Raw genomic sequence first — 14790 nt, forward strand, 5'->3', positions numbered from 1 at the left:
CAAAAACATGTTTCTTGATTTAATTCATAAATTAATGCTACTGAAAGAAGGCTTTTTGTGTGTGCCTCAGTCTCAAATATCTACTTCCAGTCCTTTAACCCAGTCCTCTGATATGAAGTTGCCCACACTGACATCCCACAAGTCCCCTCATGTCTAAGTTAGCATAATGGACTTGGACATTACAGTGCCTTATACACTGTGACTCCGTGTGTTAGTTCCCCATTGCTGCTGTACCAAATTGACACAAGCTCCATGACTCAAGATGATGGGGCTACATCCTTTGTGAAGGCTCTGGTTCTCTCTTCCTTGCTTTTCTGGCATGAGAAGCTGTCTATCTATATAATCCTCATGGCTCGTTTTCAACATCACTTTCCCTTCTGCTCCCATTGCCACATGGTTCCCGTTGACCTTCACGCTTCTCACTTATAAGGATTCTGTGGTTGCGCCAGGCCCACCTAGTCACCCAGAACAATCCACCCATTGAACAATCCTTTCTATAACCTCATCTGCAAAGTCCCCTTCACCTTTGAACTATTAATGAGATAAGGGGGAAGGGAAATGGAGGACATTCTACTGTTTATCTGTCTTAACTGTTTTACGGGTCACTGTGATTAAATACCTAACATAAATAACATAAGGAGGGAAGATTTATTTTGGCTTGCAGTTTCAGAGGGATTTTAGTGCATCCAGGGAAGGAAGGCATGAAAGCAGGAATAACTCCCTTTGTGGTAGTGGGAGCATGCAGAGACCAGGAAACAGAGAAGGAAGAGTAAAACTAGAAGCAGTTGATAACATTCAGAGGCCTATCCCGGTGACCTACTTCTGCCAGTTAGGTTCCTCATCTCCAGATTAGTACAACCTCCCAAAGGGGCATCATTAGCTAGAGAACAAGTTTTGAGTCTATGCAGGGCATTTTAGATTCAAACCATACCATCCTGTCCCTAGTCTCCAAAACCTCATGGCCATCTCATAATATAAAATGAATTTGGTCTGTTTTCAGGCATTCCATAGTCTAATAGTCCCAACACTGTTCAGAGTCCTAATGCAAGTTTTTTCTGAAACTCAAGGTTAAACTCTTACTTGTGAGCCCCTGTAAAAGAAAAAAAGTAAAAATCAAGTTATATACTTCCAAAATACAATGACACTAAGTAAGTATCCCCATTCCAAAAAGGGAAATCAGAAGGACAGAAAGGAAAGATTGGGTCAAAACAAGACCAAAACCCAGTAGAGCCGATAGTAAGTCTTAAAATCATGCCTGGTTTCTAGGACACATGGAGTTTGATGTGAAGTCCAGCCATCTTGGGAAGCTCTGACCTTCCCATTTGTAGCACATATGGTCCCTCTAGGGTTAACTTCCTTGGTGTTTGTATTTTTGCTTGGCCAACATCCCACATTCCAGAGCATCTCCTAAATCATGGGATCTTTACTCCTTACCAGTCCATGCTTTAACCTTTCAGTGCCTCCCTACAGAGAACCTGACCCTGTGACATATTTTTGGCCTCACCAGCTTTTTCTGAAACCTATGTGCAAGCCTCCATGGCCCTGTCACTCTTATTTTCTGTATACCTGCTGCATATGGATGATGTCAAGTTCTTATTCCAGCTAAAGAAGTAACCAGGCTTCCTTGGAAGCTGAGAAGCTGCATTGCTAACCCTAGCAAAGCATTTCTTTGTTGGTCATTTCCAGCAAGATATTTTAGAGGATATCTTTTGTGATATCTCTGCCTTCTATATGAATGTTTTCAAATAATTCACATTTTAGCACCACCCCCCATCCTTTAACGAAAGGATTTCTTCTACTATGTAATGTTTTCTAGTCTCCCATTGCAAAGTGCATCCTCTGATGGTATTGGTATTTCTAACAATTATGGCTTTTTTTTTGGCTACATTTGCTTTGTTCACAATCTTAAACAAGTTTATGTTTCCTCAAAAAAAAGCTGTACATTTTTTATATATTTCTGCTCCAATTCTTGCTCTGTGTCATCACTGTAAATCTGTCTAAGAAGAGCGAGTAACAACCATGCCACATCCTGAATGAAATATTATTGTGCAGTTTCCTTGGCCAAATAAGTTACCCATTACTATTCTTGTCAGGAACACTTTCAGGGTACAGGTCGAACATAACTAGATCTTTTACCTGGATGTGACATGAATGGCCTCTAATCTAATTCCCAATAAAACCCCATTTATTAGGAACATCACAAGCAGTTTTTGTCTGCATTTCTATTGGCATTCTGGTCTTCTGAATTTTCATTAGAGTGCCCATTAATCTCTATTTACAGACTAAAGAGACTCCCTAAACAATAGAAGACAGTCTTTGCTAGCTATACAGTCAATAGAGGATTAGCATCCTAAGTCTGTAAATAACTTCAAAAGTTAAAAACCAACAAAAATCATGCACTCAACAGATAAATTAATTAATGCTTTGAATAGACAAAACAAAGAAAGAAAAGTAAAGCAAACAAAGTAAAGCAAACTTTAAGATTCTATCTCAACCCAGTCAGAATGACTATCATCAAAAAAACAAACAACCACAAAGCAGCAAAGATGTTATCAAAAATGAGCACAGTTTTGATTTGCATCTCTCTTATGGCTAAGGATGTTGAGATTTCACCTTACACCTATCAGAATGGCAAAGGTGAAAAACTCAAGTGACAACACATGCTGGAGAGGTTGTGGAGAATTGGGAACCCTCCTCCATTGCTGGTGGGAATGTAAACTTGTACAACCACTTTGGAAATCAATCTGGCTCTTTCTCAGACGATAAGGAATAGTGCTTCCTCAAGATCCAGCTATACCACTCCTAGGCATATATCCAAAAGAAGCTCAAGTACACAACAAGGACATTTGCACAACAATGTTTGTAGCAGCTTTATTATTAATAGCTAGAAACTGGAAACAACCCATATGTCCATCAACAGAGGAATGGATACAGAAATTATGGTACTTTTACACAATGGAATACTACTCAGCAATTAAAAACAAGGAAATCATGAAATTTGCAGGCAAATGGTGGGATCTACAAAAGATCATCCTGAGTGAGGTATCCCAGGAGCAGAAAGAAACACATGGTATATACCCACTTATATAGACCTATAAGATATGATAAACATACTAAAATATGTGTACCTAAAGAAGATAAACAAGAAAGAAGACCCAGGGTAAGATGATCAGTCCTCACTTAGAAAGACAAATGAGAAGGACATGGGCAGTGGGCGAAAACAAGTAACAGGACAGAAGCCTACCACAGAGGGCCTCTGAAAGACTCTACCCAGCAGTGTATCAAAGCAGATACAGAGATTCATAACCAAACCTTCAGCAGAGTGCAGGGAATCATACAATAAAAGGGGGAGTTAATATGACCTGGAGAGGACAGGAGCTCCACAAGGACAAAATATATCAGGGCACAGGGGTCCTCTATGAGATTGTTTCTCCAACCAAGGACCATGTATGGATATAACTTAGAACCCCTGCTCAGATGTAGCCCATGGTAGCTCAGTATCCAAGTGGGTTTCTCTAGTAAGGGGAAGAGGAACTATTTCTGATATGAACTCAATGACTGACTCCTTTACCTCTCCCCCCGACCCCCGAGGGAGGAATAGCCTTGCTAGGCCACAGAGAAAGACATGGCAGCCAGTCCTGAAGATATCTGATAAGCTAGGGTCAGATGGAAGGGGAGGAGGACTTCCCCTATCAGTGGACTTGGAAAGGGACAGGGAGGAGATGAGTGAGGGAGGGTGGGATTGGGAGGGAATGAGAGAGGGGGCTACGCCTGGGATACAAAGTAAATAACCTGCGATTAATATAAGAAATAAAGAATTAAAAAAATGAACACAGTTAACAGGAACGTAAACTGGTACAGCCACTGTGGGAATCAGTGCATCGGTTCTTTCTTTAAACCCTAAAACCAGAACCACTGTGGGCTCAGCTACATCACTCCTAGGTACACACCCTAGAGACACTTGCACACTCATGTTTGTGACTGTACTGTTCACAATAGCCGAGACATAGAGCCAGCCCAGATGTCCATCAACAGATGAATGGAGAAAATGTGGTGCCATGTATATGCACAATGGAATTTGATTAAGCTGTAATGAACAATAAAATTATAACATTTGAAATTAAAATGGATGGAACCAGAGATCATCTTGTTAAGCAAAATAAGCCAGATTCAGATGAACAGATTCAGATGAACAGTATACTTTCTCGCATATGTAGAATCTAGGTTCAAGTAACATACACATGCACACTCAGAGAGAGAACAATAAAGAAAGGGGATTGTGGGGAAAGTGGTCTATAGGGACTGGAAGAGGAAAATACTTGAGGTGAGAGACAAGACCAGGTAGAGGGGCAGAGTAAAGAAAAGGGAGGACTATGGCTTGCAGAGGGGCAAGAAGAACAAAATGCAATGACACTATGTGTGAAAATGTAGCAACAAGACCCATTTCACTATATGCTAGCAAAAAAGCAAATGAGAAGCTCTGCTTAGCCGAAAAGTTCTGCTTATACTTTAGGCCCTACAGCTACAAATTTCTGCCACCTTTCTTTCACAAACCAGCTCCAAAGGCCTATGATTTACATCCTCATGCCTGCCACAGCAGTGACTCTATTTCTCTGTACCAATTTTCAGTATCAACCTGGTTTCAAAACACTGTGACAAAGTAACAAAAAGAACCTATTCAAGGGAGGGAAGATTTGTTTTGGCTCAGGGTTTCAGAGATTTGGTTCCTGTGGTCAGAGAAAGGTGCTGCCTGGACCAACTCTGTCTGTGAGAGTGAGTGGTACAGTGGCATCATTCTCACAGGAAGCAGAAAAAGCAGCTTAGAACCAAACCCAGGCATAACTTTTAAAGGCCGTCTAATGACCTTTTCCCATGAGCTAGGCATAATATCTCAAAGGTTTCCCAAAATAGTGCCCACCAGCCGCGTATCAAGTGGCTACACATGGGGGCCTGAAGGGAACATTTTAACTTATACTTAGCATGACTACAATCTTTTATTTCTTTCCTGTGTGCACGAGGTGTGCATGCAGTTGTCTGTGTAGATGTGCACGCACACACAGGAAGGACAGAGGTTGGTGTCTGGCTTTCTCAATCTCCATCTTATTCCATTGGGACATAGGGTCTCTCTCTAATACTAGATCTGGGCTGGAGAACAGCAAATACAGGGACCATCCTGAGTCTGTTCCTCCACAGTTCTGGGGTTATAGGTGCCCTGAGACAACCATTCACAGCCCTCATGCTGCCATGGGAAGTTCTCTTAACCAAGGATATTCATCTCCTCAACCCCATACCTCATATCCCATTGTAATAACTTTTGCTTCCAGTTTGAGATATCATCTGGATCAAACACAAATTGTGATAGTGTCCGACTCTTTTGCTTCCTGCGTACATACAAAGCAAAGGACAGAAGAACAAATCTTCCTTCGTCTTCAGTCTATTGTGCCCTTGCAATCTTCCTGTGTTTTCCCAAAGCACCATCATATCTAGACACTATTTGCCCTAAAGACAGCTGTCCTTGTTTTATTATTTTATTATTTTCAAGATGTCACTTGAAAATTCATTTTGAGTTCAAGATAACCATGAGCCTCCAAATGGTTGAATATTGCTAAGGAAAAATAAAACCAGACCACCATCCATTACATGACATCTTGCATGCACATTCTATCTGCGTGCGTCCCGATTGTTGTTTATTAACCATTTAATCTTGTTTTCGTTATCCAATTGATATATTTTGCTCAAAAAATTGAGTGCCTCGGGTGCAGAAAAATCCATTACAATTAAACGGAAATTTTCTCTCCTGTCAAAAGCTTTTCCCTTTAGCACCAGGGTTTTCAGGAAATAATTCGAGGTGACAGAAGACAGTTTCATGTGCTTGCTTTGGGGACTAAGCAGTCCATTCAGGTGGTTCACCCAGAACAAAAGAACCGTCCTCTTCAGAAAGGAGTCCTGACATCTCCATTGAGCAGGATTACTGCTAGCAGAATTTAAATGACATGTTTCCCAACTCTACTCATCAAGACTTCAAAAATCCTCGGGTTGAATTTCAACCAAAGCACCCTGTTGGAGGCATAAAATAGGTGTGCGGAGTTTGATTTCCATTAAGCCCCTGTCTGCATTGTCACCTGTGAATAAGCCCTCTCCTAGGTGGCCAGATGAATGGCCAGAAAGCAAAGGCCAGTTTTTCAGGTGTTGCATTCTAGCAAAAGTGATATACCTCCAACGCTTCCAGAAGGCTGTTATTGGAAAAGCAAAATTGCACTGCGAGAGGTCAGGAGTTCCTATTCACCTCCCGGTGGCCACATGAAGAGACTTTCTCTTTGGTGGGGCCATAATATACTATGGAGCAGCGGGATCACACTTTTGGTGCCACCAGTTGAAAACAATTTTAGAAAATAAATCACCAGTTCATTCTGACCATTTTAGGAGTTCTGCAAATACTTTTAGGAAATGTCAGGCTGAAATGTTTAACTAACCCCACTAATTGCCTCTATCGTCTCTAAACCAACTAGAACTGATTTGGCACCCATAATATATATATAACCCTCACTCACCTCTCCAGACTTTCAGAGAATGAGCTTGGTAAGATATTGAAAATGTTACTTCACACAGACAGAATGAGGCCCTAATTGGGGCATGCCATTTCTGTCACTTCCCAGGGTGGACTGATATTCATTTTGGTCCCATCAACCTGAGAAGATAATGAAGGCTGTTGCCCAGATTTTTAGTACAAAGGTCACCTAGACCAAAAAAGAAAGAAGATTGAAAGAAAGAAAAGAAGTGGGTCTCAGTGTGTTTGACAACACTGTGGGGATTTGCTGGGCTTGTTCCTTGACCTCTGCAAAGACGAGTCCTTTGTTCTGGAAATCGTATATTCAAACACGAGCCAAACGATTTCAGATTTCACTGACAAATTCCTGCCTCTGTCAGCCCTCTGCCAAAGTGCAGACGGGGGTGTGTCACAGACTGTTAACTTCCAAAGAGCTACATGTGGTCTGAGACCTAAGAGCTGAGTGAGAAAAAGATGACTGGTAGATTACAGTTCAAGGTGTGTGTGTGTGTGTGTGTGTGTGTGTGTGTGTGTGTGTGTTTTAGGAACCATTCTAATAAGGCTGTAGAGATAGCACAGTGGTTAAGAGCACTCACTGCTCTTCCAGAAGACCCAGTTTCAATTCCCAGCACTCACATGATAGCTCACAACCAGCTACTACTAAGATCCCAGGGTACCCAGGACCTTCTGGTCTCTGTTGTCACAACATGCACATGACACACAGATATACATGCAGGCAAAGCACCCATACACATAAAAAATAAATTAGGATGTTTTGAAAGAACCATTCCTGTTACATGTAACAAAGAAAAGGAAGGAAGGAAGGAAGGAAGGAAGGAAGGAAGGAAGGAAGGAAGGAAGGAAGGAAGGAAAAAATAAACTCAAAGGCTGGGGAAGTATTTCAATAGTTTAGTTTAAGCTCTGGCCATGCAAACATAAGGACCAGAGTTCAGATCACCCAAGTCCCCACAGATGTTGGAAGGGTATGGTGGTCTACCTGTAATTCCAGTGCTGAGGAGGTAGAGATAGGGGGTTCCCGAAGTTTGCTTTGAGTTCATTTGACAGCTCCAGCCTCAGTGAATAAGATGGAAAGCAATTGAATAGACTCCTGACTTTAACATTAGACATTAGACTTACCCACACATGCGCATGCCCCCCACACATGTGTACCCACCCATACCCACCAGACACACACATGCAGAATGCACACCCTCGCACAAATACTTAAGGGGAGGAACACTAAAATTTCACATTCATCAAACTAAGTCTCCAACAGCTACAGAAAGCCTTGAATACAGTCTCTCTCTTTAATTTTGAAAAGCCTCTCTGCATTGGTGTTGCATGTTCCGGTCCTTGTTTCTTGCCCCGTGGGGTCTATTTCCTCTTGGTTGGGTTTGGGGATTCTTACAGGGGTCTACTGGGACACATTCTAGTGCACAGTGTTTTCAGAATGCTGTCTAAAGGTGGTACTGTCCTCTTCAACACGTGTATGCTGTTAGCATATAACAGCTCAGCCTATAGCCCAGCAGACACACCCAGAACGGTTTTTTTCCCCCAGTCTTACTTATCTAAAAGAAAACAGGAGTGATGAAAGAAAAACAGCCCAAAATATGGACAATACAAAGGGGAAAAGTCTCTTAGCATCAGTGCCTTGCCTAAGAAATGCCTTAACTACTTCTGCTTTTAATTCTCATGCTTGCAACTTTCAAAATACTAAATAATAAGCATAGGAGATTTCTGAATGTATCAAATTTATATTTAGCCTATTGTCTCCTAAAAATGAAAGATGAGGATTTAATTAACTTATTCAGCCATTCTCTACCTCTTCTTCCTTTTATTTGATGTATTATCATTTTTATTTCTTTGCTTGTTTATCTTTAATTACTTTAAATAATATACTTATGCCTCAATGTCTTATTGTAGCAGGTTCAATTTTCTTGAGCCATGTTCTTAGGAGTAAAAAGGATTAACTTCCTTTATTTTCTGTAACTAAAAGACCACATTTCACTAGTTGGCAGAAACCTTAATCATTGTCAATTCCAAGCAAACTGGATCATTTTATGTTTGAACTCTGCAAAGTCAGACTTAATTCCTCCTTTCTCCCTCACTTTTCCTGGGCAGGCAGGCTGTCTTGGGGATTCATAGGAGTTAAAGCACTGCAGTGGACAATGCCTGCCCTTTGTCCTACTTGGCATCTTCCAGTTGTCATTAGCCGCTCTGTTGATGTCCATTGTGCTGTGAAGGCTCTGTCAAGAACTGTCTATTTATCCATTTGTGTAGTGTCATTTATGCTGTGTTCTGGTAAGAGACCCCCTTTAGGAGCTGGATAAATGGCTTAGTGAGCAAAGTGCTTGTTGCAGAAGCATCAGGACCCGAGTTCAGATCTCCAGCTCCCAAGTGAAAAGCCGGGCATAGCTGCACACACTTGTAATCCCGGTGCTGGGAGGTTCCTGGTGTGCACTGGCTAACCAGCTAACTGGTGAACTGTAGGTTTGGCAGAGACACTGTCTCAAAAACTTAAGGTGGAACGTTATAAAGGAAAACACGTGGCTTCAGACCCTGCCTCCAAATGTTCATACACAGGCAAGTGCACTGTCACACACGTGTAGCATGTATGCTCACAGACACATTTACAAAATCCCCTTTAACTGTATTAGGCCTTCTAGGACCCTACTTAAACACACGGACAGTTTTCTGATTCCTTTTCTATGGCAGACCAGCCTCATCTCGCTGTGCCTTGGGGGCCCCCAATCCCCATGTGTCATGCACAGCCCCATGTTGTTGGGAGGTGAGGTCCCAGCTACGAGGCTTGCCTTCTCAATTGCTGCCAGAAAGGCGCTTCCTCCTAGTACTCCTCCCTTTTTAAACCCATGCCTTCCACTTCATCATTAGGGTGGCACAGAGGCAGAGCCCAGGGAGCTTCCCAAGTGCTTACTGCAGCTTCCATTGTCCAAGCTTCTGACCTCTCTCTTCACTTCAGACATATCCTACCCTTGCGCACTGAGTTTTTTTTTTTTTCTGTTGCATATCAAAAGGCTATATGACTATGAGTTTTTTATTTGTTTGACCAGGCTGGCCTTGAACTCACAGAAATCCACCTTCCTCTGCCTCCCTACCACTGAGATTAAAGTATGTGCCACCACTACTGATAGCTATATGACTTTTAAGACAATGTACCATTCATCCTTAAAATGATGCCCTAACCAAATATAAATTTAATTTATCTAAATACCCTAGGAACAGGTGATCCTGAACTGATGCAATAGATAATAACATTATCGAAAAGCCTACATTCTATCGCCCAACAATGCCATCCTCAGCATGTGGGCTTGTTATCCGTGTTGGGAAAATGACTGTAATTCCAGGAGCGCATCTGTTGTGGAAGAAGGAAGGGCTGAAGCCAGCTGTATTTGTTTCCTTCATCAACAAATGCAAATATTTTCCTATGGCGGCTCTCTGTCACATACTTCTGTCTTGCCTTTTACTAGTTAGAACTGTGACAGATAACTGCCACTGACTGTTATCTACAACTGGTTATTGTTTATTTTTATGGCCTTTATAGTTAACGGAGAACCAGGTTGACAGGTCAAAATGAAGGAGTTGGAAACTGAATAAGCCAGTTAACAGTGTCTACTGAAGTCTTTACTATTCATGTACACTAGTACAACTAACTTATTGCCCTCCGTCAGCAAGAGACAACACACAGTCTCATTTCACTACTGTTCTAAGCTTTAAGTCCACAATTTCTAAGTGCTGGGCCAGCCTCTCTGCCAGGCATGCATGGCTCTTCTTGGAGTTAGGGAAGGTCATCTATGACTAAGGAAAAATACATCTGTCTTACTTAGGGTTACTAGCTATAAGGAGACACCATGACCAAAAGCAAGTGGTGGGGGGAAAGGGTTGACTTGGCTAACATTTCCATATTCAAGTCCATCATTGAAGGAAGTTAGGACAGGAACTCAGACAAGGCAGGAACCTGGAGGCAGGAGCTGATGCAGAGGCCACAAAGGAATGCTGCTTACTCGCTTGCTCAGCCTGTTTTCATATAAAACCCATGACCACCAACCCAGGAATGGCACCACGCATAGTAGGGTGGTCCTTCCCTGATTTTTTACAAATTAATAAAATACTTTACAGCTGGATCGTATGGAGACATTTTCTCAATTGATGTTCCCTACTTGCGGCTGTGTCAAGCTGACATAAAGCTAGCAGACAGCATGTGATACGCATTACAGAGTAACTGAAAAACAAAACTCGTAAAACCTGAACCAAAGCAAGACAGATATATTTGAAAAGTGACAGAATACGAAGATCAGAGAGATGGCTGTTCCGTGTATGTATCAAATCACACTGTAGCAAAGAGAGCCGTTGGCTTCTCTATCTACACTGAGCTCTTGAGTTCTCATGCTTCCGGTTCTGTTCTCTAGGAGACTTGTTCTTGACCACAGCCTCCAATGGCCCATTTCAGACTAGTCTTTTACCCCCACCCCACCCCGCCCCAGAATGATGCAACACCATGGATCTGAGAATTATTACTGAGTGGTGGTTCTTGAGGAGGAACTATTTTACCCCTTCTCCACCCTCCTGGGGACATAAATATGTCTAGAGATAGTTTGGATGGTTACAAGGTAGATTGCCACTAGTGGGCCAAAGCCAGGGATACTACTATAATCAAAAGGCAATTCCCTCACAACAGAGAAGCATCTTATACATATTATACATATGTATAATATTATACACATTACATGCATATTACACATATTACATGTATAATATGTATGAATGCTATACTTGTACACAGCACTGTCCTCATGTAATTCTTCTGCCATTTGAAATCTGAGAAAATACATCACTAACATGATGAGGGTGGTGGAACAGAAAGATGAAAGTCCAAGTCTTGGCTGAGCTGCCTCATGTAAGAACTCTCCTGTCAACAAACGTCCTACTTGCTCAAATCCATTTTATTAGTATTTTCTGTTTATTGCAGCTGAGTGTGTCTTAGTTGATACAACTTACCCTGCCCCCACTTTCCCATGTGGCTGGCTTCTGTCCTTTGAGGGAGAGTTCTTCCTATTTTGCACCATGGATGATGATGTTTCTTGCAAACTCCGGGGTGATGAGAAAGGCTTTCCTCTGCTGTTATGTGGGTACCCCAAAAGTCTCTTGTCTTAGAGAATTCTGGATGGGCATGTCAACACAGCTTTGCTTTATACCCTGTCCTTCAAGGAAGCACCAATACAGCTGCAGGTCTAACATAGACACCACCTAACAGCAGGGAGCTTTGCTGTTTTCTTTTCAGGGCTTGTATATGTTTTGGAAAGCAGCCCTTCATTTTTGCACAGTGACTAAGCAGATGGCCAGTCAGTTGATTTGGCTTATAGGTAAGACCTCGATTTCTTGTTCTGCATACAGAGTTATGGGACCCACCTATGTAGCTCCTCCTTGAGCTTACTGTGAATTAATGGCCCTTAAAAACCACTAAAGGCTAACTACTTTCCAGGGCCTTATCCTCAAATACCATTAACATGAACTTGAGAATTGAGTTTCTAACACTTGAACTTTTGGGGGTGGCACATTCAAACCATAGCACCGTTTGGGTGCCTAGAGAGTTTGTGGGACTATTTAAAAGCAAATGCATGTTCAACCTGCCATTTCCAAACAAAAGCATGTTTGTTTGTTTTGAATCCAGGTCTCACTGTGTAGACAAGCTGTCCTGGAACTCATAGAAATCCACCTGCCTCTGCCTCTCAAATACTGGGATTAAAGTCTTGTGGCACCACACCCAGCTCAAAGCGTGTGCTTTTGAGGACATATTCTGTTACACCGTGTAGGCCACTTCTCCAAGAAAGCACCACATAGTAACTAGTAATATCCAGCATGGGGAACAGGATCCAAAATCAAAGATTCAACAATGTCTAGAATCTAGATGCTTGGCTGTATGTATTGGAGACATTTGGTGACTGCCTCATGTCTGTGGAAAGAATTTGGAAATGGTTTTGCCAAAGAAAGCTTGGATAAACTCAAGAAAGAAAACATAAGCCGTGTATCAAGAATGGGCATAATGCTTTACACTAATCTCGAAAAGCTAATCCCTTGAGGTAGTATTTCCTTACCATTTAACCCAGTAATAACTTTTATGTTTGCCTATAAAATATCACTTGAACCTTCAGAGAAGGGATGAAATTAAGGCAGTCTATGGAACGTGTAGATCCGGCCCTTCTGATTGGAGCAGAGTTTGACAAGTGGGTCCTCTGAAAGCTTTTCCTCTCATTAGCAATGTTACTAAGGCAACATGAATAGCAGGACTGATTGTACAAAAAAAAACCTTAATCTCTAAACTTGAATTCTCATGGCACTCAGAGAGAGAGAAGAGAGCTCAGAATTTTCTGAATAATTGCATTTCAGTTCCCAGAACTGTAATCTGTGCAGTACCCCAGCCTCCAGCCTCCTCTTCAGAAACATAAGCTGGGGGAGGCCGAGGGTTGGATGAAGCTCCTGGGGCAGGGTAGTCAGAGACTGCCACAGGCTCCATCAGACACATATCCAGACAAGCAGGGTGGAGCCTGTAACTGTGTGAGCGGCTTTACTGCTTGCTGTAGTGAGGTGCTTGAGAGGCAAACAAGGACATGCACGGTCTAGCAGACACCTGTCTCGTCCTCATCCCAACAGTGCGTAGTGAGGCCTGGCCTCCTCCTCTGCTGATGCAGCCTCTGGGTGGGGACCTGTGGCCCCTGCTTCCTGCACTAAGAGCCCAAGAAGTAACATCCCTGACTACAGAAGCTACCAGTCATCTCAGCCACGACTCTTCTACCACTCGTGGTGACTGCCTTCTCCCACAGAAACCCAGCATTTCCGCTCGCTGGTGTGCTTCAAACCCCACCCCAAACCTGCCCAGCACAGAGCCGTTTCATGTCCACTTCCTGACATCTATAAACGCCTTCATGCATTCATGGCAGGTAGAGTTTTAGCAAAACTCCCGTGAGGACTGTAAAAACGCAATACTAAGTAAAGATTTTATTTTTATATATGACCTGCTTCTTAGAGTGTTTCGAGCGTGAACATATTTTAAAGCTCTCCAGGCAAGAGAGCAAGTGCTCATTTGCAAGGTTGTGCCGGGCACTTATTTCCCTATAGTCACTTGATGGCACATATTTATCTCATTACTCTTTAATGGATAATAAGACATATCTAAAGAGAACAGACCACATAGCAGGAAATCCTGCATGCGGTTGTCACTGAACAATCCACGTGGAAAATAACCGACTATTAGTGAAATGCTAAACTGGAAAATAAGTACCTGAACACCATGATTGTCCTGTAACAGAGGACAACACTAAACTGGTTCAGCCTAATCTATCTAAAACCACAAAGGTATACAGTACAAGGACGGTGACATGGTAACAGTGAGAGTTTGCAAGATGTTTGCCCTTAGGTGAAATGTTGTGTTCTTGGGCTGCTTTTTGTTGTGTTTTGAAAGGTTTTTGTTTATGTATTGATCGGTTGGAAGATTAACATTCTAAGTTTTTACAACAACCAGTAATTGTGTAAAGAATACTGTGTTTTGGGGCTGGAGAGGTGGCTCAGCAGTTAGGAGCACTGACTGCTCTTCCAGAGGACTTAGGTTCAGCTCCCAGCACCCACATGGCAGCTCATAATTGTCTATAACTCCAAAGTCTGACACCCTCACACAGACAGACATACAAGCAGGCAAAACACCAATTAAGTAAAGAAAGAAAGAAACTTAAAAAAAAAAAAAGATTACTGTGTGTCTCTGAGGGTATTTATATCTCTGCATGTGCCTCTAACTCCTTCTGCACCTGAGTCTCTTTATCTCTGTCCGTCTCCCTCTATATTCCTATATATGTGTGCTTTTGGGTGTGTCCGCATGAGCTCTCTGCAACGGGAAGAGCCGGCTGAAGTTCTTGACTGCTTACGGGTGGTCAAGACAGCAGTAGCGCACTCCTGGAGGGTCTTTGCTAACTATTGCTTTGGTAGCCTTTTCACACCCATGATTCAGACTGTTCAGTCAGCTAAAATGGATAACAAGTGACCTGGTGCAAATTACAGGAATTTGCAGGACAAGCTCCAGAAAGCACTCAGCCAAATGCCAGTGGAGTTCTATTAGACAAGCTGCAGAATTCTTCTGGGAGCGGGCCAGAAGCCCCTTTGACAGGGAACGCTTCGGATTCTGGGCATCTCTAAGCATCATGAAGGAAGGTGAGAGCATTACTTGAGAAGTGAGT

Source organism: Meriones unguiculatus, chromosome 3 (assembly GCF_030254825.1).
Source record: "Meriones unguiculatus strain TT.TT164.6M chromosome 3, Bangor_MerUng_6.1, whole genome shotgun sequence".
Classification (NCBI taxonomy): Eukaryota; Metazoa; Chordata; class Mammalia; order Rodentia; family Muridae; genus Meriones; species Meriones unguiculatus.